This window comes from Saimiri boliviensis, chromosome 1, assembly GCF_048565385.1.
Source record: "Saimiri boliviensis isolate mSaiBol1 chromosome 1, mSaiBol1.pri, whole genome shotgun sequence".
Classification (NCBI taxonomy): domain Eukaryota; kingdom Metazoa; phylum Chordata; class Mammalia; order Primates; family Cebidae; genus Saimiri; species Saimiri boliviensis.
In genome coordinates, this window is record NC_133449.1 from 32,359,556 (window position 1) to 32,384,455 (window position 24,900).

The 24,900-nt window shown below is 40.4% G+C and overlaps 1 protein-coding gene and 1 pseudogene across 1 annotated transcript in view; one reads left to right on the forward strand and one right to left on the reverse strand.

The window, feature by feature from the left end:
* TTC27 (tetratricopeptide repeat domain 27) overlaps positions 1-24,900 on the forward strand; it is a 197,595-nt gene that overhangs the window by 72,028 nt on the left and 100,667 nt on the right. The window lies entirely within an intron of this gene.
* On the reverse strand, positions 10,003-10,775 carry LOC101030301 (adenylate kinase 2, mitochondrial pseudogene; annotated as a pseudogene).

Below are 24,900 nucleotides of genomic sequence, written 5' to 3' on the forward strand. Positions count from 1 at the left end.
TGTAGGATTTTATAACATCAATGTCTTAGTCTATGCTGCTATAAGATACCTGAGACTAGGTAATTTATAAAGAATTGAAATATTTTCTCACAGTTCTGAAGGCTTGAAAGTCTAAGATGAAGATGCTGGTAGGCTGTCTGATAAAGCCTCGTTGCTCATAGATGGCCCTGTCTACTCAAATAATTTGTTTATTATTTCTCACCATGTGATCCACTGTCTAGGTGTTCTCATATGATGGAAGAGTGGAAGAGAGTGAACCCATCCCTCTGCACTATTTTATAAGGGCCCTAGTCCTGCTTATGAGGGCTCTTCCCTCAGGACTTAATTTCCTAAACATCCTACCTTCTAATACTTTCACATTGGCCATTAAGGTTCGACATACATATTTTGGAGGACGCATTCAGACTACAGTAATTAATGAAAGTGATTTTTAACTTTTTTTTTCACACAGTGTCTTGCTTTGTTGCCCAGGGTGGAGTGCAGTGGCACAGTCTCGGTTCACTGCAATCTCTGTCTCCCAGGTTCAAGCAATTATTATGCCTCAGCCTTCCGAGTAGCTGGGATTACAGGCATGCACCACCATGCTCAGCTAATTTTTGTATTTATAGTAGAGACCAGGGTTTCACCATGTTGGCCAGGCTGGTCTCGAACTCCTGGCCTTGCAGTGATCTGCCTGCCTCTACCTCCCAAAGTGCTGGGATTACAGGCATGAGCTGCCATGCCTGGCCGAAAGTTTTTTTTTTTTTTAATAAAAATTTTAAACCTACATAAAAGTCATAAGAACAGCTCAAAGAATTCTCATATATCCTTCACTATGAGATCCCATTTAGGCTTTATCAACTTGTCCTCATAGCATCCTTTGTAGCACAGGGATCCGAGCATAGCATTTCACTGTTGTGTCCTTTCAGGCTCCTTTATTCCGGAACAATTCCTAGTCCTTTTTTGACCTTGATGGGTTTGATGTTTTTGAAGATTATTGGCTAGTTGCTTTGGAAACTGCCCTTCAGTTTGAGTTTGTCTGATGTTTCCTCATAATTTAATTCAGGTCATACAATTTTGGCCGTAATACTACAGAAATGTTGATGTACTCTTCTCCCCTCAGGTGGTACATGATATTCACTTATCCTGTCACTGGGGATGTTATTTGATCATTAGTAAGCTCATGAGATTTCTCCCCAAGTAAAGTTACTCTTTTCCCATTGTAATTAATAAACATTTTCAGGGAGTGTTACAGTTTGGGTATTTGTCCCCTCCAAATATCTTGTTGAAATGTGATTCCCATTGTTGGAGATGGGGCCTGGTGGGAGGTGTTGGAGTCATAGGGAGCAGACCACTCATGAATGTTCTAGTGCCCTCTGCACAGTAATAAGTGACTTCACCGTCTGTTAGTTTATGTGAGAGAGCCTGGCTTCTCTTTTGCTTCCTTTCTTGCCGTGTGATCCACTTGTTTCCCTTCCCTTCTGCCATGATTAAAAGAAGCTTCCTAAGGCCTCATCAGAAGCCAAAGTACCATGCTTGTACAGACTGAAGAACCATGAGCCAAATTAGCATCTCTTCTTTATAAATTGCCAAGCCTCAGGAATATTACTATTCCTTTATAGCAATACAACGCAGACTAACACAGGGAGTTACTTTGAAACCATCCTGTTTGTCATCCAGCTTTCACCCACTGGTTTTACCATTTATTCTTTTGTTTTTACATGTTTATTTATTTATTTTTTTACTTTCCACTATACTAATGAAGAGGTTTTAGCATTTTAAAAAATGTATGTATTTATTCATTATTTCTTCTTAGAGCAGGGTCTTACTCTGTTGCCCAGGTTGGAGTGCAGTGGTGCAATCATTGCTCTCTGCAGCCTTCATCTCCTGTCTCAGCCCTTAGACTTACCACTAGTTAGGGTTACAGGTGCATGCTGCTGTGCCTGGATAGTTTTTAAATTTGTGAGATGGGTGGGGGGGACTCCCTATGTTGTCCAGGCTGGTCTCGAACTCCTGACCTCCAGCAGTTGGCCTCCCAAAGTGCTGGGAGTATAGGCGGGAGCCACTGTGCTCAGCCTGATTTTATTATTTGTTGATGTATCTTCTCTGCGTAAGATAGCATTGTGTATTGCCAAGTGGTAATTTTCTGATTTCATTATTATTTAATAATTTTTAGATTGGTATTCTACTGTAAAGAAGAGCATGCTCTTCTCATTTATTTTTCCATGTATTTATTTGATTGTGGACTTACAGATTCCTATTCTTATTTGATGGGGTGTAATCTTATGTTATCATTACTTATTTACCTTACTCTTTTGTTTTTGTTTTTGAGACAGAGTCTTGCTCTGTCACCCACCCAGGCTGGAGTGCTGTGACGCAATCTCCGGTCACCACAACCTCTGCTTCCTGGGTTCAAGTGATTCTGCTGCCTCAGCTTCCCAAGTGGTTGGGATTATAGGTGCATGCCACCACTTTATAGTTTTAGTAGAGACAGAGACAAGGTTTTGCCATGTTGGCCAGGCTGGTCTCAAATTTCTGACCTCAAGTGATCTGCCTGCCTCGGCCTCCCAAAATGCTGGGATTACAGGTGTGAGTCACTGTGCTCAGCCTACCTTACTCTTAATTTCTTATTGTGACAAGATTTTAGTCCATTTGGATAAGTATTAAGCATATTTGTTACTGTATTAAAAATAAATCCACAGACAGAATGCTGTGATAAAAGGAGAAGTGGGTTTTCGCTGTCAGAGAATGCTAATTTTAGAACCTCAATATTCATTCTCCAGCCTCCTCCCCGCTTTTTTTGAGATAGAGTTTCATTCTTGTCACCCAAGCTGGAGTGCAGAGGTGCAATCTTGGCTCACTGCAACCTCTGCCTCCCTGGTTCGAGTAATTCTCATGCCTCAGCCTCCTGAGTAGCTAGGATTACAGATGTGCGCCACCATGTCCAGCTAATTTTGTATTTTTAGTAGAGATAGGGTTTCGCCGTATTGGCCAGGCTGGTCTTGAACTCCTGACCTCAGGTGATCCACGTGCCTTGGCTTCCCAAAGTGCTGGGATTACAGGTGTGAGCCACTATACCTGGCTCCCTTCTTTATTTTCGTAATAGAACCTCCTGAATTTTATCCAGGCACATGACTTCCTGTCCTCTTTTGCAGATAGGAGAGGCCAGGTGACTAAGTTGTGAACAGTAGGATGTGGATGAAGTGATACGTACCACTTCTGGGTCATACCCTAAAAAAGGAATGGGTGCTCTCCTGGCACTTTGTCCCTTCCTGTTGGCTGGGAAATCAGGAAAACTGGGCTGCCAGCTTAGACCATAGGTGTTTTGAAGGTGGCCGAGCCCTTTTAAAGCAGTCTGAGCCACTCATTGTTTTAGTCTATTTTCTGCAGTGATAACAAGATGCCACAGACTGGGTAATTTATAAAGAAAAGAAATTTAATTCTTATAGTTGTGGAGACTGGGAAGTCCAAGAGCATGGTGCCAGCATGTGGTAAAGGTCGTCCCCTGGCAGAAGGGTAGAAGGCAAAAGCAAGTACATGCAAGAGAGAGAGCTTGCTTTGACAGCAAAGCCATTTCCACGGTAATTAACCCACTCCCATGGTAGCAGCATTCATCCATTGCTGAGGGTAGAGCCCCCGCCTCTCACCACTGTTGCATCAGGCACCAAGTTGCCAACACGTAAACTTTTAGAGGACACATTCAAACTGTAGCACTGTTGAATTTATAAATGAAACAGAAACAAAATTCTATTTTGCTCAAGTGTACTTTTTGATCTCTTTGTTACAGTAGTTTAGCCTATATCCTAATTAATATTCCCTTATTCCAAAGTTTAAAAAAAACGAATGAGGAACATTTTATTAATTTCAAGAACTAAGAATATTTCTGACAGCCACCTCACTAAGTTTAGGGCACTCTATTGATGCTTCTTGGAAATACAAATACTATTCCTTAGGTTTTATATATTCCACATCTCTGTCCACTGAGAGGACCTAGAGGCATCTACACCTCAGTAGCAACAAGCATGTCTAATACCAGATTTTGTTTTTTAAGTATCATTCTTCAATAATAGGAAGCGGAGCTCCTTGGATGCCTGGTTTTAGGATTGGGGCAGCTGGAGCAGGGAAAATGATGAGCCTGGAACATCTTGTAGTGCTAGAAAGTAAGGTAGTATTCAACAAAAGAGAAAAGAAAGAAAGAAAAGAAAAAAGAAATGAGGCATGTCGAAAGGACACAGAAGCTAATCTAAAGAGAGCCCAGTGGTCACAGCTAGAACAATTAATAAATTAAATAGTACGGTTGACCCTTGAACAACACTGCTTTGAACTGTACAGGTTCGCTTATATATGGGTTTTCTTCTACTTCTGCCATCCATGAGACAGCAAGACCAATTCTCCCTTTTGCTCCTCCTCCTCAGCCTACTCAATGTTAAGACAATGATGAAGAAGATATTTATTTAAGGAAATACAAATAATACCTTTTTTTTACATTATGGAAAGCAGTTTAAGTGTCTGTTGTTGTTAAAGCTTCAGCCTTCTTTTTTTGTTTGTTTTTGAGATGGGGGTCTCGCTCTCTCATCCACACTAGAGTGCAGTGGTGTGATTTCGGCTCACTGAATCCTCTACCTCCCGAGTTCAAGTGATTCTCCCATCTCAGCCTCCCAAGTAACTGGGACTACAGGCATGCACCACTGGCTTAATTTTTTAAAATTTTTAGTAGAGTTGGGGTTTTACCATGTTGGTCAGGCTAGTTTTGGCATTCTCAATAGAAATACTGCTGGGCTACATTCACTCTCTGATGAAGGACATATTGACTTAGAAATAATTTGCCTTTTATCCATCTATTTCAGTAACTTTGGCATATAAAATAACTAGGTCAGCATTCATTTTTCTTTTATAGCAGCACATTAAACTAAAAAAGTGTAAAAGTAAATCTTTTATGTGTTTATACCTATGTACTTTTTCTTTTTCTTTCTTTCTTTTTTTTTTTTTTTTGAGACAGTCTCACGCTGTCACCCAGGCTGGAAGGCAGTGGTGTGATCTTGATTCACTGCAGCCTCTGCCTTTCAGGTTCAAGTGATTCTCCTACTTCAGCCTCCCAAGTAGTTGGGATTACAGGCACATGCCACCACACACGGCTAATTTTGGTATTTTAGTAGAGACAGGTTTTACCATGTTGGCCAGGCTGGTCTTGAACTCCTGACCTCACGTGATCTGCCTCCCATGCTTGGGTTACAGGCATGAACCACCATGCCTGGCCTGTATGTATCTTTTCAATCCCAAATCTGCATTTGTGAAGATTATGTTTTAAGATATCAAACAAAAGGCATGTTTTTTGAGTGGAAAACATAAATTTAAAAGAAGAGTCTAGGCGGGGTGCGATGGCTGATGCCTGTAACTCTATCACTTTGGGAGGCCGGGGCAGGTGGATCAGTTGAGGTCAGGAGTTCGAAACCAGCCTGGCTAACATGGTGAAACCCTGTCTCTAGTAAAAATACAAAACAATTAGCCAGGTGTGGTGGTGGGCACCTATAATCTCAGTTACTCAAGAGGCTGAGGCAGGAGAATCACTTGAACCTGTGAGGCCGAGGTTGCAATGAGCCAAGATTGTGCCACTGCTCTCCAGCCTCCTGGGCAACAGAGTGAGACTCTGTCTCACAAAAAAGAAAAGTCAAATTGCTGTGCTCTGGCATTTTACCTTTGCATTGGCCTTACTACATTTGGGGTCTGTTCATTTTGTCATTCAAATGCTGCTTTATCAAGAGAGTTGCATAGCTCACTACCTGTAGAACAGAATTGGAGAGTTGTTATTTCTGCCTCCACAGGGTGGTACTGTAGAAAATTCTCTTTACTTCCCCAACCAAGAAATTTTGGAAACTAGTCAGACCATGTGACAGCATGAATGTACAATTTGTCTAAGTTTCTGTCAATGTTGCGGCATTTAGCTCATAATCTGAACTTCTGCCAATTCCTCTGATTCAGAATTTGATATAACTTTGTTTGTTGAAGTTACTGCATCCCTGAAGAATAAGAGGAAAATGATTTTAAAATTACATGTATATATTAAGACAATGTTGTGTTTTTAAAAAATTATGTTTAGTTTCTATGAAAATCTGTTCCCTTCTATGGCACTGTAAAGTGATAAAATGATAAACTGTTAAAACTTGAGGAAAAGGCTGGGCACGGTGCCTCATGCCTGTAATTCCAGCACTTTGGGGTGCAGAGATGGGTGAATCACGTGAGGTCAGGAGTTTGAGACCAGCCTGGCCAACATCGTGAAACATTGTCTCTTCTAAAAATACAAAAATTAGTGGGGCATGGTGGCAGGCACCTGTAATCCCAGCTACTCAAGAGACTGAGGCAGGAGAATCGCTTGAACGCAGGAGGCAGAGGTTGTAGTGAGCCAAGATCGTGTCACTGCATTCCAGCCTAGGTGACAGAGTGAGACTTCATCTAAAAAAAAAAAAAAAAAAAAAAAAAAGACCTGAGGAAAAATAAGCTAGAAAGGACCCTTAGGGAAAAGTTTAATCTTGTTCTAGTATGTTTTAAGGAAATGCAGGTGTGATGAAGTCAGGCAACTTGCCCCAGTTTGTCTGGCTAGTTAGTGACAGTCTGGACTACACACACTTACACAGTGTGTGTAGGCAGTTACACTGAAGGCTTCAACGGCAAGTCCTAAGGAATGGCGGATTTGGAAGGGATCTCTAAGTGAAACATACCAAACTTGAAAAGAAAATGTTTCATTACACCTAAAGGTAAATAAACCATGATTATAAGATCCACAGAAGAAGGAACTCCAAGTTGTGGACAGTCTATTAAAAACATCCTGTCTTCTGAAATTATTTTAGGCTGGAGTTTTTTTTCTTTTTATTGCGTGTTCAAGGCAGTGGTGATGTTAGTGACAATCAAGAAAGTAATGTTTATGGAAACTATTTCAATGTCTGTGATTCAGAAGCTGCTTGAAATCAAATAAGATTATATATTTCAGCAATCATTTGTACCCTGCTTTTCTACCAGTGGAGTATAAAATAGTGTTCTCTATCGTTATTCAGCCTTTCCTTCCCCATCTGATCTAAGTTTTATTTCTCGTGAGACAGAGTCTTACTTTGTCACCCAGGCTGGAGTGCAATAGCATGATCTCGGGACTGCATCCTCTGCCTCCTGGGCTCACACCATTCTCCTGTTTAGCCTCTCAAATAACTGCAGCTACAGGTGTGCACCACCATGTCTGTCTGGTTTTTGTATTTTTCATAGAGACAAGGTTTCACCACATTACCCAGGCTGGTCCTGAGCTCCTGGGCTTAAGCTATCCACCTTCCTCTGCCTCCCACGGTGTTGGGATTACAGGCATGAGACACCGCACCCAGCCTCAAATTCTTATATTTAACATTTTATCATAAAATCACATCCTTTTCTTTTATATGCTGTAGTATTGCATCCCCCAAAGTTCATGTGTGGGAAATTTAATCCCCAATGCAACAATATTGAGAAGTGGCATCTTTAAGAGGTGATTAGGTCATGAGGGCTCTGCCCTCATTAATGGATTAATGCCAGTGTTTCAGGAGTGGGTTCCTGATAAAAGAGTGAGTTTGGCTTCCTTCCCTCTGTCTCTCTTGCTCTCCCGTGGCCTCTTGTGCGTCTGCCATGGGATGATGCAGCAAGAAGGCCTTTTCCAGATGCAGCCCCTTCCATCTTAGATGTCCCATCTCCAGAACTGTGAGAAATAAAATCTGTGCTCATTATGGGTAACCCAATCCTAATATTCTATTACAGCAACACAAAGGGGCTAAAACATTTTATAATCTGAATGTGAAGTAAATTAATGGAAACTACATGCATTCAAAGGGACCATCTTATTTATGTCCAAACCAAAACATTTTTGAAAAAAAATTGTGCAAACCAGATTTGCCATTGTATTCTTTCATATTAAGCTCCTTTCACTTGGTGTTAGACAAACTCAGTTCAGTCTTTGGAGGTCAGTGTTAGATTTTTCTATGTTTATTACTGAAATAATCTTGATAATGAATTTTAATTACTTGGTTATCTCTTATACCTGTTAATTTAAGTTGTGAAGGTCCGTTTCTATCTAAGCAGTTGTGCCTCTGAAGATGTTTGCCCAACAGGAATATTTTGCTTCCTCCTTGAATTTCTGGGAGGACATTGCATTGAATTGAAATTTGACATTACTGCAGATTACTGTCACTAGAGTCTGTTTATTCTGCAGTTTGACTTTCTTAACTGTGGTAATTAAGTCAGATTTCACAATTTTTAAATGACGTTTTTCTTCTTAGAATATTTGTTCTTTCTTTGACTTTTATCTTAGGCATGTACAAGTTTGTTATATAGGTAAATTGTGTGTCTCAGGGTTTTGGTGTACAGATTATTTTGTCACTGAGGTTATAAGCATAGTACCCAGTAGGTAATTTTTCAGTCCTTATGCTTCTCCCACCCTCCACCCTCAAGTAGGCCCCAGTCTGCTTTTCCCTTCTTTGTGTCCATGTGTACCCGTTTAGCTCCCAGTTATAAAGAGAGTATGCACTATTTGGTTTTCTGCAGTTTTAGTTTGCTTAAGTTAATGGCCTCTGGCTCCATCTCTGTTGCTGCAAAGAACATGTTCTTGTTCTTTTTTATGATTGCGTAGTATTCCATGGTATATATGCACTCCATTTTCTTTTTCTTTTCTTTTCTTTCTTTTCTTTTTCTTTTTTTTTCTTTTTTTTTTGACAGAGTTTCACTCTTGTTACCCAGGCTGGAGTGCAATGGCGCGATCTCGGCTCACCACAACCTCCGCCTCCTGGGTTCAGGCAATTCTCCTGCCTCAGCCTGCTGAGTAGCTGGGATTACAGGCACGAACCACCATGCCCAGCTAATTTTTTTTTTTTTTTTTTTTACAAATTTTAACATATTTTGTTGACTTAAGGCCAAACAAGGCAGCATTTTATCAGTTAAGAAAGGCATCTCGGCCGGGCACGGTGGCTCACGCCTATAATCCCAGCACTTTGGGATGCCGAGGCGGGTGGCTCACAAGGTCAAGAGATCGAGACCATCCTGGTCAACATGGTGAAACCCCGTCTCTACTAAAAATACAAAAAATTAGCTGGGCATGGTGGCATGTGCCTGTAATCCCAGCTACTCAGGAGGCTGAGGCAGGAGAATTGCCTGAACCCAGGAGGCAGAGGTTGCGGTGAGCCGAGATCGCTCCATTGCACTCCAGCCTGGGTAACAAGAGCGAAACTCCATCTCAAAAAAAAAAAAAAAAAAGAAAGGCACCTCATTGAAAATAATACATCACAGTGCTGTTGAGTGATCCCAGTCACAGGATTTGAGAATGGAAAGGACAATCTTTCGATGATATAGCTTGGGACATTTGCTCATTTATTTAAAAGGGTCCCTTCACACACTGCAGATAAGGCAAGAGCATAGGATTGTGACATGTACTGGGTAGCTGGGAGAGGTTACTTATGAGAGTAGGTAGCCTGGTGAATCAGTGGTAGGTCAGGGGAAGGGAGTCAGCCTCCCTTTCCATTCCATTCCATTCCCTTCCCCCTCCCCTTGATTCCAGTAAGCTTGATTTGTTGATCCACCATCACTATGAAGACACCTTATATCTCTTTCAAATGTGGAGATGGTTTTTTGATCTTGCAGTGTGTGAAACCAGGGTCAGTAGTCAAAGCCTCCCTGTTCCAAGCTATAGGACAGACAGGACAATAATTTGATTTCCTGTACTTTTGGTCTGGAACCCATGGGGTTCTGAGATAAAAGCTGAGGTCTTAGAGCACTGGCTTTCAAAAATACTGTCACCGTCCAGAGTAAATGAGAACCCGATTCCTTAGAAATAATACTGTATCTCTCTATTTCTACCCCCACCCTCCAAGCATGGTGTTTTTAAAAAAATTAATTTTTCCCTTACACTTTAAAAACTCCTACTTGTGTATAAAAGAAACTGCCTCACTACAGTAACATTGCTGTTCTTCCATGTATTCCTTTTGAGCCCCTCACCAGCCCTCCCTGACCACCCTTCCCTTCTGCCCAGCACCTAAGAGCCGGGATCATGCCGCAGGGTGATGAGCAGTGGTGCAGTCTCACCTGGCCTTCTGATACTAGGATGTGGCTTTGGAGAAGTCTGCTAGGATGCACGCGAACCTGACATCAGGAGTCTGGGATGCATCGATAGCAGAGTGGATCCCGCGTTTCCTATAGTACTCTATGAGTGGGGTGGTTTGAGTGTGGTAGGCTTGCAGGCGGATTTTCAAGGCCTTCTCATTATCATCTGATCGACGAATCAAGGATTCCCTGTTGATGTCATCTTTCATGGGCTCCTTTGGAGGGTTGAACTCCTCATGGTAAGAACAGCCACTCTTGGGGTGAATCAGCTTTCCTGTGATTCTTCGGATCAGCAGAGAGTCTGGGATGCTGAACTCAGTCACAGAATCAAGCTTCTTTTTCCTCTTCTCCATGAGGTCATCAAGCATTTCTGCCTGCCTCACAGTCCGAGGGAAGCCATCCAGAAGAAAATCATTTTTGCATGAAAGGGTCTCCAAATTCTTCTCAATGAGTTCCACTAGCATTTCATCACTCATCAGTTTCCCAGCATCCATAGTTGCCTTCAGCTTTTTTCCCAGCTCTGAGCCAGAAGCCACCATGGCCCTCAGCATATCCCCAGTAGCCAAATGGCAGACACAGAAGTTTTCAGCCAATTTGGGTGCCTGGGTGCCTTTACCAGTCCCGGGAGGCCCCAGCAGCATGGCCTGGATGCCTTTAGGGTACTCGGGTTCTGCCGCTGGCACACTGGGAGCCATGTCTGCAGAAGTCTCTCCTTTTTTTTTTTTTTAAGACGGAGTCGCTCTCTGTCACCCAGGCTGGAGTGTGATGGCGCAGTCTTGGCTCACTGCAACTTCCACCTCTCAGGTTCAAGCGATTCTCCTGCCTCAGCCTCCCTAGTAGCTGGGACTACAGGCACATACCACCATGCCTGGCTAATATTTGTATTTTTAGTAAAGACAGGATTTTACCATTGTTGGCCAGTCTGGTCTCGAACTCCTGGCCCCAGGTGATTCACCTGCCTCAGACTTGCAAAGTGTTGGGATTACAGGCATGAGCCACTGCGCCTGGCCTGCCCTATTTTCTTTATTTAATCTGCTGTTGATGGGAATTTGGGTTGAGTTCATGCCTTTGCTATTGTGAATAGTGCCGTAATGAACACACACACACGTGTCTTTATGGTAGAATGATTTATAATCCTTTGGGTTTATGCACAGTAATGGAATTGCTGAGTCTAATGGTAGTTCTGATTTAAGCTCTTTGAAAAAATTGCCAAGCTGCTTTCTACAATGTCTGAACTAATTTACATTCCTACTAGCAGTATATAAGTATTCCCTTTTCCCCACAACCTGTAGTATGTTATTTTGTGACTTTTTGATAATAACTATTCTGACTGTTGTGAGATGGTTTCTCATTGTGGTTTTGATTTGTATTTCTCTAATGATTAGGGATGTTAAGCATTTTTTATATGCATGTTGGCTGTGCATATGTCTTCTTTTGAAAAGTGACTGTTCATGTCCTTTGCCTCCTTTTTAAGGGGGTTGTTTTTTGTTTAAGTTCCTTATGGATTCTGGATATCAGACCTTTGTCAGATGCATTTGCAAATATTTTCTCTCATTCTGTAGGTTGTCTGTTTACTCTATTGATTGTTTTGTGGTGCAAAAGCTGTTTCATTTAATTTGGTCCCATTTGTCAATTTTTGTTTTCATTGCAATTGCTTTTGGCATCTTTATCATGGAATCTTTGCCATTCCCTATATCCAGAATGGTATTTTCTAGGTATTCTTCCAGGTGTTTTATAGTTTTTGGTTCTACATTTAAGTCTTTAATCCATCTTAGGTTGATTTTTGTATATGTGGTAAGAAAAGGGTACAGTTTGAGTCTTTTGCATGTGGTTAGCCAGTTTTCCCAGCACCATTTATTTAATAAGGAGTCCTTTCCCCATTGGATGGTTGTAGGTGTGTGACCTAGGCTCTCTATTCTGTTCCATTGGTCTGTGTGTCTGTTTTTGTACCAGTAGCATGCTGTTTTGGTTTCTGTGGCCTTGTAGTATAGTTTGAAGTATGATAATGTGGTTCCTCCAGCTTTAGAACATTTGTTCTTGATACTGTAGTTGTATGCATGCTTTGAAGGAATGGGGATTTTTATCATGGTTAATTATGGAGGGAGCAAGACCCAAAATACCATAACTGTTACCATTGTAGAGATTACTGCTCCTTTGTGAGCTGAAACATTTCTCTTTAAAGTTGGTAGTCCTTTCTTTATATGGCCCTCATGACCTATCTCATTAATGTCTATTACTGATTAAGGGCATGTTATAATGAAACCATTAATTGGCAGACTATTAGTCACAGTAGTACACTGTCAGTATTTTGTTACACTGAGGCTTGTACTGGTGTTTGAATAATTTGAGAAAGAGGTCCTTTATGTTTGCTTTAAATAGTGATGGAATTACCACACTCTGCAGGAATTAGATGTAACACCTGGACCAAATCTATGGTCAGTAGTAGCAAAGTATGTTTTGCTTTTTAAAACTATGTCACTGTTACTAATTGTTTTAATTATACAAATAATACCACTCATTATAAAAAATATAAGTAATATAGAAATGGAAAGTAAAAAACAACAGCTTTCTTTTCCTCTTGCTTGCCTTCCAATCTCAACAATTTGTACCTTCTAAACCTCTTTCTGTGCGTAAACATAAATATACTTCGACATAAGTGGGATCATCCAGTCTTCATTGCTTTATACCTTTTTCCCTCTAAACATAGCAGCTTGATCAACTCTGCATGCCAATATTTGTGAATCCAGCTCATTCATTCCAAAAGCCATATGTCATTTGTTTAAATAGAAGTGCTACAACTTATTTAACCAATCTTCTATTTTTGAAAGTGTCCTTTAATTAATATTTTATTTTTAAACTGCATATTAAAAATTTTAGTACTGCATATAATAAAAAAATTCAGTTTACTCAGAAGGATTTTAAATGAAAGATATAAATTCTTCCTCAATTCTCAGTTCATTTTTAGCTATTTCTTTTTTAGTTATTATTCTATTGGTTTATAACTTTAAATATTTACATTTTTTTAATATGTCTATCTCTTGATTTGCCAACTTTTCAGATAGAATCTGCTGATTCCGCATTATGACTGAGGAAGAAATCAGCGTACCTGTCATCTCCCCTTCCATTTTTATGTTATTTTTCAATTCTTGGGGATTGTTATTCTGTGTTCTGTTGGGTTATTTTTGTCATGTATGTTTTGTCTGTATGTTTTTTTTTCTTTTGGAGACAGAGTATTGCTCTGTTTTCCAGGCTGGAGTGCAGTGGTACAAACATAGCTCACTGTGCAGCCTTGACCTTTTAGACTCAAGTGATCCTCCCACCTCAGTCTCCTCACTAGCTAGGACCATAGACACCTACCACCATACCAGGCTAATGTTTAAGTTTTTCTTGTCATGTTGCCCAAGCTGGACTCAGACTTCTAGGCTCAAGCAATCCTCTGGCCTTGACCCCCAAAGTGTTGGGATTAGAGGTGTGAGCCACTATGCCTGGCCCAGATTTTTTTTTTTTTTTTTTTCGAGACAGAGTCTTACTCTGTCACCCAGGCTGTAGTATAATAGCATGATCACAGCTCACTGCAACCTTGAACTCTTGGGCTCAAGTGATCCTCTGCTTCAGCCCCCAACGTCCAACTAATTTTTAATTTCTTTGTTGAGACAGGGTCCTACTACATTGCTCAGGCTGATCTCAAACTTCTGACCTCAAGAGATACTCCCACCTCAGCCTTCCAAAGTGCTGGGATTACAGGTGTGAGCTACTGTGTCTAGCCTCTTATGTTGATTTTTAAAAAAAATTTTATTCCAATCTTAAAGCATTATAATTATGGTTTTGTGAGTGTATTGATTCTTGATTATACACCAAATGGTACGATTGGACTTATGGAGAAGGAAATGCAGTGCTCTGTGTCTGAGCATTTGCTACTTGAAGGAAGCTATCACAAGAATCAAGGTCCAGGGGATTCGCCACTGATTTCCTTTTTGCTTTCGTTGCTGTAGGTAATGGTCATGCGGTTGGTATTGATCATGATGTGTAACTATATGTGAGTAGAAAATACTTTGTGAAAAGTATTTTTCCATCATAATTCAGTAGTGTGGGTGTATAGAATTATAGTTGCAAAGTCATTTTTTTCAGGACTTTAAATGAACTCATTACCTTAATATCTTCTATCATCCAAGTTTGCTAATAAATATGGTAGTCTGATTCTTGTCCTGTTTTAAATTCTTTCTTTTCTTCTTGTTTTGAAATTTTTAAGAATTTTCTCTTTATTTTTGGAATTCTGGATGTATCTAAATTTGACCATGGGCTCTGGAGTCATATTGCTTGGTTTCTGATCCGAGCACTACCATACAATATACTTGCTTATACCTTGGACAAGCTACTGAACCCCTCTGTGCCTCCTCACATATATAATGGAACAAATGGAGTTTTTATGAGCATTGTGTGAGTTAATATTTAATCAGCATTTCAGATGGCAAGTGCTTAATAAATGTTAGTTGTGGAGGTGGGCACAATGGCTGACTCCTGTAATCCCAGCACTTTGGAAGGCTAAGGTGGGTGGATCATGAGGTCAAGAGATCAAGACTATCTTGCCAACATGGTGAAACCCGGTCTCTACTAAAAATACAAAAATTAGCTGGGCATGGTGGTGTGTACCTGTAGTCCCAGCTACTCGGGAGGCTGAGGCAGAATTGCTTGAACCAGGGAGGCAAAGTTTGCAGTGAGCTGAGATTGCACCACTGCACTGCAGCCTGGTGACAGAGTGAGACTCTGTCTCAAAAAATAATAATAATAATAATAATAACAATAAAATAAATGTTAGCTGCCAAATTATTATTTCTCTTGCTGGAGTATATATTGGATTATTTAAATATAAGCAATTATGGCTCTATAGATGAAACAATTTAATTATAATTTAATAATTATACTTTTTTCTTCATTCTTTAAAAATCTTCTTTATCCAATTCAGTTCTGTATTTTGGAAATTTAGTAGAACTATGTGGAGACTTTCCAGATGTATCTTCTGTGCCTCTTCTAAGCTTTTTGTCTTTTTGATTGATGTTATAGGAGATTTCTTCCACCTTTTCTCCTGTGTTACTAATTTTGACCATAAACCCAATTCCTAATATTTAGTCCATTCATAAGATTTTTTATTTTGGTACTTATTTTTAATTTCCAGTATGTATTTTTCAGACTGTCCTTTTGCATAATAGTCTTTTGTGTTTTATAGGTACAATATCTCATTTAAATTTATTTGCACATATTTATTAGAATTAAAAAAATATATTCCTGTGAGTTATCTGTCCTCAGGCATGAACTGTCTTATATGTTCCTCTCAGCCTTTCCTTTTCATGTGTACTCCTTTTTCTCAAATGGCTGATGATTGCCAAAGCTGATTGTGTTGATAGTTAACACAAGTCCCCTCTGCAGTGGTGTGGGTCTCATTGTCTTAGATGCTTTTCCACTGAATGCAGGGCTGACTGCAGACTCTGCACTGTGACCAGAGTGTGGCTAACTAGCAGGCTCCTGTAGGGTTGTCATGGGTCTTCTCTCTAAATCTTCCACCAAGGCTCTGAACCGGGAATCTTAGGCAACTGGGTACTCTTGCTGTTATAACAAAGATGCTTCTCGGGCCGGGCGCGGTGGCTCAAGCCTGTAATCCCAGCACTTTGGGAGGCCGAGGCGGGTGGATCACGAGGTCGAGAGATCGAGACCATCCTGGTCAACATGGTGAAACCCTGTCTCTACTAAAAGTGCAAAAAATTAGCTGGGCATGGTGGCACGTGCCTGTAATCCCAGCTACTCAGGAGGCTGAGGTAGGAGAATTGCCTGAACCCAGGAGGCGGAGGTTGCGGTGAGCCGAGATCGCGCCATTGCACTCCAGCCTGGGTAACAAGAGCGAAACTCCGTCTCAAAAAAAAAAAAAAAAAAAAAAAAAGATGCTTCTCTTTTTAAATAAGCCTCATGCCTTCTATTGCTTCATTCTCTCATTCTTTTCCTTCTGACAAGACATGTGAGGTCTGAGATAAGTATCTCCTAAGTGGTACAAGAAGGCAGTGTGCTTGACTAAGCCTAGGAGGCAGAGGAGGCATCCAGAGGAGCTGGTAGCAGGATCAAGATCCCAAGTGAAGAGCCATGAACAAAGGATAGAGACCCAGTGAGGAGAACCTCCTCTCAGTATGGCGTCTGAAGCATTGACCAGTGGTTCTGAGCTACGGAAGTCATAGTCTGGAATACTGGGTCACCCTCACCAGAGTGACATCCGACAGATGAAGCTGTGCATAGAGCAGTGAACTAAACAATGTATGAGATATTCTTAGATCATCAACTCAGGGAGGCTACAAAAGATACAAGAGGCTTTGCAGTGGTTAGGAGAGGCACCTAGTCATCAAGAAAAAAGGTCAGAATGTTTAAAGGATGGAATAGCAGGGTCAGAAAGAGATGCAACAATCCAGATAACAGGTATTGAGGTTGACTGCATGGGAAACATATTAGCTCTGCATCAAATATATTAACACAGGACCTCCTTTTATGCCTCTAGAAAAGAGCAAGACCTCAGGTCAAAGTAGCTCATCAGAATTGCCCTCTGCTTGTGGTCTTAAAGAAGAACATTGGGCAGGAATACAGTAGATTGGGGCAGAGAGCTAGGTTATGAAGATCATCTCAACTTGAGAATAATTATGTAAGTAAGCGTGTGGTTCTCTCAAAGTGGTGAGGTTATGATTGCAAGAAAGAAGCTAACAGACACAGCAACAGGAGGTAATATTTATTTACTCTAAGCTGGAGACAATACAGCATGATCTCATATGCAGTACCCAGTACCCCAGTACCCCACAGTTTCCCATGCAGACATCCAGGGATAGAGGATGCCTCCCTGTGGAGGCACAGTACAAGAAGCTTCCCTTGGCATTCTTACATGGTTTACGCTCACCTCCCATTCCCAGCCAAGTAATGATCATGAGGGTAAGTCTCTCTCTCTCAGCAGCCCAGGCTTCTGACCTGTCTTAGCTCCATTCTAAGTTTTTATGAGAGAAGGCTTTCAGAAGTCTAGTTTTAGCCTATAGCCAATAATAGTACATATGTGAGTTATGCTACTTTAGGATCTTCACTTCTCAGGTAGACTGCTCCAACACTCCTTACTTTCTCTCTTTACTGCTGACTGTCCTCTCCCCATTCTTTTTGGCACCGTCATTGAAAAATCAACTGACCGTATGTGTATGGTTTATTTTTGGACCCTGTGTTGTCATAGCTGTGTTTTAGCATTTATTAATTCTACTATGCTTTATTTGGAAACCTTTCTTTAATGACAGCTGGAATATGAAATTCTTGAAGGATCAATTTCTATATTTTACTTATTTTTGCATTCTCAAAATGAGCATTCAATGGATGTTTGCTAAATGATGAATTAGAAAACTAGAATTTTGAGAGACTTATTAGCAGGACTAATTGAATATTAGCTAAATTAAAGACTGTATTTTCATCTGGCACTCCAATAATTTGAGAGCTATAGAGACCAGCCTTTCTGATATCATTCCAGTTCAAATTTTTAGTATAGTAACAAGCCCCAATGCCAAAGCTAACAGAAACAGAATAGTCACTATGATTACACTGAGGTTAACATAGGGTATTAATTCAGTCTGGTTGGTTCTATTTGTTCAAGGGAAGGGAAAAGAGATGAAGCCATGACAGTTTTTCTTATTGGGTTTTCTTAAAAAAAAGTGAATTGATATATAAATCACTACCCCGTGTGTTCCTAAAAAGTAATAAGAGCCTGGAGTTCATTAATTAACTCCTTAATTTACTGGAAATTTGTTCACTTTATTTTTTAGCATACCAGAAGACAAAGCTTTCCTTTATATTATGAGCTGGTCATTTATTGTGTATTAAATACTTCTCTCTCATGTGTTAGTGTCTCAGTATATTCATGTGCTCTATTGTAGTTTCATGTATCTTCTTCACAGAAGTACATCCACATGCATTATACTTGGCAGACTTGGTACTGGCCTTGATGTGTAACTATTTGTGTGAGTAGAGAATCTCCAGCTGCCATTATGGAGTCATTAAAGGAAGTACTGGGAAGTGGAGTGGAGCACACGATCTAGTCATTTAAGCCGACCTTGGCTGTATTTGGTTTCCCTAATGAGTGGGTATGGCTTCAAAATTTGAAACATTGCATTTGATTTTCATGCTTATTTTATATGCTTATTTTCATGCTTATTTTAAATCCATCTAAATGTAAGGTGCTTATAATGGACAGATTGAAGTTTAGGGCTTTTCATGATTCTTGATCTTCTGCCTCAGTAAAACTTAAGAATTTTTAAAAAGAGGTCTCAATGAGGAGTCATTTAGTTGTAAGGGACAGAAACTCAATTCAAACTGGCCATAGGAAAGGAAATAAATTGGCTATTACAACTGAGAGTTCTAGGGATACTCCAGTCTCGGAGATAGCTGGATTCAGGGGTTCAAAAAGACTATCAGGCCTTTCTTTTTCTCTGTTTTCCTGTCCTCATTCTCATGTCTTTGCTTTTCTTCACCTTTTTCAGTATTAAGAAGGTTGTTGTCACAATAGCATCAGATTTCATTATCCATAGAGTTCATGATTCAAGAGGAAGAGAAATCACAACTGCTGTGGCCAAGATTGTTAAGCTTCCTCACCTCATGTGTGTTTTACTTTTCTTTCTCTCTTTCTTTTCTTTTCTTCTCCTCTCTGTCTCTCTCCCTCTCTGATTTAGAAGTCCATGCTTTTTTCCACTGTCCCCTACTTTCTAAGGAAGCTATGAGAACTGGCCTACAAAGGAAACATGATATCAGTAGAAGATTTGGCATCATCTGGAGGAAAGGAGTAGAATGGACACAAGCAGAAAGAAGTGAATAGAGGCTTTTATGAGAAAGGTTCAGGTTGCAGAACTCAGTGTCTTAAGGCCTACAATGAAAGTGGAAGGGGAGGGAAATGGAGTGCACACAATCTCAGGATATAGTCCTGTGTGGGAAAAGAACATGAAAATGGATAAATGAAATTGGCCTCTGATAAGGCCAAGAAAGTTGGGCTGAATCCAGGATATGAGCTTTCTTCTCAGGAAGGAAGTAGAGAGGTAAAAAATATGCAGTGACTAGTTTATAGATAAGTAGGATAAGAGTGTGACAAGTAACACACAACATAAAGTAACCTTTACTATAGTGATAATAAAAAATAAAAGTCCCAGCTAGTTACAGAAAGGTGAAAAGTAGGTAATAATAAAAGAACGTATTAATGGGATGAAATAAAATATACTTGCTTAAAGCGCACGTTCAAAGGCACGAAATAATAACTTTAGTCAGATTCCAAGGAGGAACAAACTTAAGTTCTTTGGACAAGGTCCGATTATGTTGATTGAATTCATGCTTTGTTTTCCCTGAGATAACACTCTGCATACATCTTAACATCCTTACACAGCGTTTTCCAAACTTGCTGAACATATGTACCAGCTCCTGGGGTGCTTGTTAAAATAAGATCTTCAGCCTAGCCCCCAGAGATTCAGAGTCAGAGTGTTGGTGGTGATTTTGGGCATGTTTGGGAAATGCTAACCGTAGGGAGAGGTAGCCTCTTGTTCCTTAGCATCTCCAGATGTTTTTCTCTCTTCCCAAGTACACATAGAACAGAGGCCAAATGGGTATATACCAACCTCTGGGGTACAGTGCTATGATTTAATGGGCTGAATGCCAGCAGGAACCTTTAAGGTGTTATTGAGGGCCAACTATCTGGGACCAATTGAAATTGAGCTTGCTTAGAATAGGTTCTTAACTTAGAATCGCTTAAGTCCTACAGTTAGACTCAGCTACTTTTTCTATCTCTCTCTCACTCTCTCTCTCTCTCTCTTTCTTTCTTTCAGGTAGGGTGTTGCTCTATCACTCAGGCTGAAGTGCGTGGCATAATCACAGCTAACTGCAGTGTTGGTTCTTAACTTAGAATCGCTAAGGCCTATAATTAGATTCAGCTTCCTTCCTTCTTTCTTTCCTTCTTTCCTTCCTTCCTTCCTTCTTTCTTTCTTTCTTTTTCTTTCTCTCTCTCTCTTTCTCTCTTTCAATAGGGTCTTGCTCTATTGCTCAGGCTGGAGTGCAGTGGCATAATTATAGCTCATTGCAGCCTCAACCTCCTGGCACCAAGTGATCCTTCTGTCTTGGCCTCCCAAAATATTAAGATTAAAGGCGCAAGCCACCAGCTGGCATACATAAACTTTTTTTTAGAAAGGTTAATAATAAGAGTTTAAAACATTCACTCAGGTTTTAATAATCAATAAATATTTGTTATTCCTTGCACTTATAAAATTTGCAGATTGTAAACAGGTCGACTTGTGCTCTCATTAAGACATTAATGTCTTCAGATACCAAGCAAGGTCCCCTGGAGAAGTTTTGGGAGAAAATTGGAAGTGGATGGACTGTAGGGAAGGCATAAGAGTTTGTAGTTTTACTAATCCTAAGGCAGCAGTTATCAAATATGGCTGTGGATCCCTGGGAGTCCTCAAACCATTTCAGAGTGTCCATAGGTCAAAACCATCTTCGTAATAAGGGGACTGAGATATTGTTTGCCTTTTCACTGTGTTGATACTTGCATATTGGTGCAGAAGCAGTTGGAGGGCAGGGGAGTCAAACTCCTGGCAACCTTTGTCCAAATCACAGTAGTGGCATCAGACTGTGCTGGTCACTGAATGCTTCATCACCACACTGTTGTTGTTGTTTTTTTGTTTTGTTTGTTTTGTTTTTAAGACAGTTTTGTTTACAAACATCTTTGATGAAGTAGTAAATATTATTTTTTCATCTTTACCTTCAAGAACATGCCTTTAAAAAATTCTGTGTGACAAAATGGAAAGTACAAAATACTTGTGCCATTTGCTGGACTATAATGGCTGTCTCAGGAAGAAACTTTTTCCCGTGAAACATTTTTATGTGAAAGGACTATTGACAGATAAACTGGTTATTCAGACTTGGGTATTTGGTGGAAATTTACCAAAAAAAAAATAAATGAAGTAAGCACATCACTTCAAGGAAAATAATTGACAATGTTTGTTACAGTATTAGTCTGTTTTCATGTTGCTGGTAAAGACACACCCAAGACTGGGTAATTTATACAGAAAAAAGGGTTTAATGGACTTACAGTTCCATGTGGCCAAGGAGGCCTCACAATCATGGTGGAAGGCAAGGAGGAGCAAGTCACATCTTATGTGAATGTCTGCAGACAGAGAGCTTGTGCAGGGAAACACCTCTTTATAAAACCATCAGATCTTGTGAGACTTATTCACTGTCATGAGAACAACATGGGAAAGACTTGCCCCCATGATTCAATTACTTCCATTGGGTCCCTCCCACAACGTGGGAATTCAAGATGAGACTTGGGTGGAAACATAGACAAACCATATTATTTTGCCCCTGGTCCCTCCAAATGTCATGTCCTCACATTTCAAAATCAATCATGCTTTCCCAACAGTCTCCCAAAGTCTTAACTAATTTCAGCATTAACTCAAAAATCCACAGTCTGAAGTCTCATCCAAGACAAGGCAAGTCCCTTCCACCTATGAGCCTGTAAAATCAAAAGCAAGTTAGTTACTTCCTAGATACAGTGGGGATACAGGCATTGGGTAAATACAGCCATTCCAAATGGGAGAAATTGGCCAAAACAAGTCTGAAATCCAGCAGGGGGCAGTCAAATCTTAAAGCTCCAAAATGATCTCCTTGACTCCATGACACACATGGTCATGCTAATGCAAGAGATGGGTTCCCATGGTCTTGGACAGCTCTGCCCCTGTGGCTTTGCAGGGTACAGCTTCCCTCCTGGCTGCTTTCATGGGCTGGCATTGAGTGTCTGCAGCTTTTCCAGGCACACAATGCAAGTTGTCAGTGGATCTACCATTCTGGGGTCTGGAGGATGGTGGCCTTCTTCTCAGAGCCCCACTAGGCAGTGCCCTAGTGAGGACTCTGTGTGGTGGCTCTGACCCCACATTTCTTTTCTGCACTGCCCTAGCTGAGGTTCTTTATGAGAGCCCCACCCCTGCGGCAAACTTCTGCCTTGACATACAGGCATTTCCACACATCCTCTGAAATCTATGTGGGGGTTCCCAAACCCCAGTTTCTTGACTTCTATGCACTAGCAGGCTTAACACCAGTAGAAGCTGCCATGGCTTGAGGTTTGTACCCTCTGAGGCCATGGCTCGAGCTCTATGTTGGCCTCTTTCAGTCATGGCTGGACGGGCTGGGATATACGGCACCAAGTCCCTAGGCTGCATGCAGCACAGGGACCCTGATCCCAGTCCACAAAAACTACTTTTTCCTCCTAGGCCTCTGGCTCTGTTATGGGAGGGGCTGCTGTGAAGACCCCTGACACCCTGGAGACATTTTCCCCATTGTCTTGGGGATTACCGTTCAGCTCCTGGTTATTTATGCAAATTTCTGCAGTTGGCTTGAATTTCTCCTCAGAAAGTGGGATTTTCTCTTCTATTGCGTTGTCAGGCTGCAAATTTTCTGAACTTTTATGCTTTGCTTCCCTTATAAAACTGAATGCCTTTAACAACACCCAAGTCACCTCTTGAATGCTTTGCTGCTTAGAGATTTATTCCACCAGATACTCTAAATCATCTCTCTCAAGTTCAAATTCTGCGTATCTTTAGGCCAGGGGCAAAACGCCTCCAGTCTCTGTGCTAAAACATAACTTTGGAACGTTGCTCCAGTTCCCAACAAGTTCCTCGTCTTCATCTGAGACTACCTCAGCCTGGATTTCAGTATATCATTATCAGCATTTTGGTCAAAGCCATTCAACAAGTCTCTAGGGAGTTCCAAACTTTTCCACATTTTCCTGTCTTTTTCTGAGCCATCCAAACTGTTCCAACCTTTGCAGGTTGCCTAGTTCCAAAGTCGCTTCCAAATTTTTAGGTATCTTTTCAACTGCGCCCCCCTCTACTGGTACCAATTTACTGTAATTAGTCTGTTTTCACACTGCTGATAAAGATATACCCAAGACTGGATAATTTACATAGGAAGAAGGGATTTAATGGACTTACAGTTTCATGTGGCTGGAGAGGCCTCACAATCATGGCAGAAGGCAAGGAGGAGCAAGTCACATCTTACATGGGTGGCAGCAGGCAAAGAAAGAGAGCTTGTACAGGGGATCACCTCTTTATAAAACCATCAGATCTGGTGAGCTTAATTCACTATCATGAGAATAGCACAGGAAAAAATTGCCCCTGTGATTCAATTACCTCCCACTGGGTCCTTCCTGTAATATTTGGGAATTCAAGAGGAGATGTGGGTGGGGACACAGCCAAACCATATCAGTTACCAATGATGAAAATTTGAACTTACAAGAAAAAAATGGGAGTTTTGGAAAACCTGTATCTGCAACTATTAACTTCATAGCTTCCTAATATCAACTATTGAGACAAGGCTTTTCTGATGAGATTGGTGATAATATTAATGCATGTAATTTAAAAAATTTTTGTGAAATGTGTCAACATTGGGAAGGTCAGCTCATTTTCCAAAGGACCAGTGCCTGATGTTACACAATCAGTATTCAAAGTCAAGATTGACCAGTGAGTACTTTTTTGTTTGTTTTTAGACCAATGGATTTTAATGTAGCAGAGTATTTAATATAACAAAGAAAGTTCATTGGTAGGATTTCAAATTCCACATTACAAATAACCTTTAAGAAACCACCATATGTTGAATTTTGGTGTAGTATCAAATAATAAATATCCACAATTAACTGAAAAAGCTACTAACATACTCTTTCCTTTTTCAATTACATATCTGTGTGAGGACAGATTTTTTCCATAAACTTCAAACAAAATACATTGCAACAGATTGACTGCAGAAGCAGATCTGAGAACCCAGCTGTCATCTATTAATCCATACATTAAAGAGATTTGCAAAATTCTAAGGCAGTGTCACTCTTTTCAAGACTTTTTTTGGTTTTGTTTTGTAAAAGGTAGTTATTTTTCATAAAAGCATGCTATTTTAATGTCATAGATTTATTTTTTTTAAATGAATTAATGAGCTTTTAATTTTTTCTGTTTTTATTTCTAATATGATAAACATTGATAGACTATAAGTCACAGAAAGAAAAGCTTTGAGTCCCTCAATAATTTATAAGGGTTTAAAGGGGTCTTGGCACTAGAGGGTTGAACTGCTGACCCAAGGTGTGACTGATTAAGGGGATGGCTGCATGGTAACCATCTGGGCCTCCTGAGAGGACTGCCTCATAATTTTCATCTCTTCAGCCTGTAATCACATAAAGGGGATCTAGGTTCTTCCATCTCCCATTAGTAGACACAGTTCCTACCAGCCCACGCCCTAAAGTCTGTCATTTCTGAAGCAGAAGCAATAACTGAGCAATTCCTTGATCAGGCCACACCCTGTCTCCCATGTTACTGGATTTATGTGTAAATAAGACAGTTAAATAGAGTTCTCAGTATTTTTCCAATGAGACACTGCTTTCAATTTTCACAGATCTGACATTGATCACGTAGTTATAATAGAAGGTTTTAATGAAGTGGCCAACTGTGGTCTTTGGAGTCTAACAGGCTCGCCTATTTCATGCCCTTATGACTTTGGGCAAGTCATTTTTATCTCTCAGAGCAACAGTGTTCTATGTATCAGGAAAGACTGGGTTCACAGTAAGTTTAAGTTTACTCATGGTGTTGATACTAGGTGTGTTGACAGTTTTGTTATTCTCCCTGTTCCCACTGGCAATTTTCTTGGGCTTGGAGGTTTGAGATGGTAGTGAGCTTGACTAGTCTATTTGTAAATCACAGCTGAATTGACTGCAGACTCTTGTTAGAGAAAGCTGTTCAGCTCAACTGT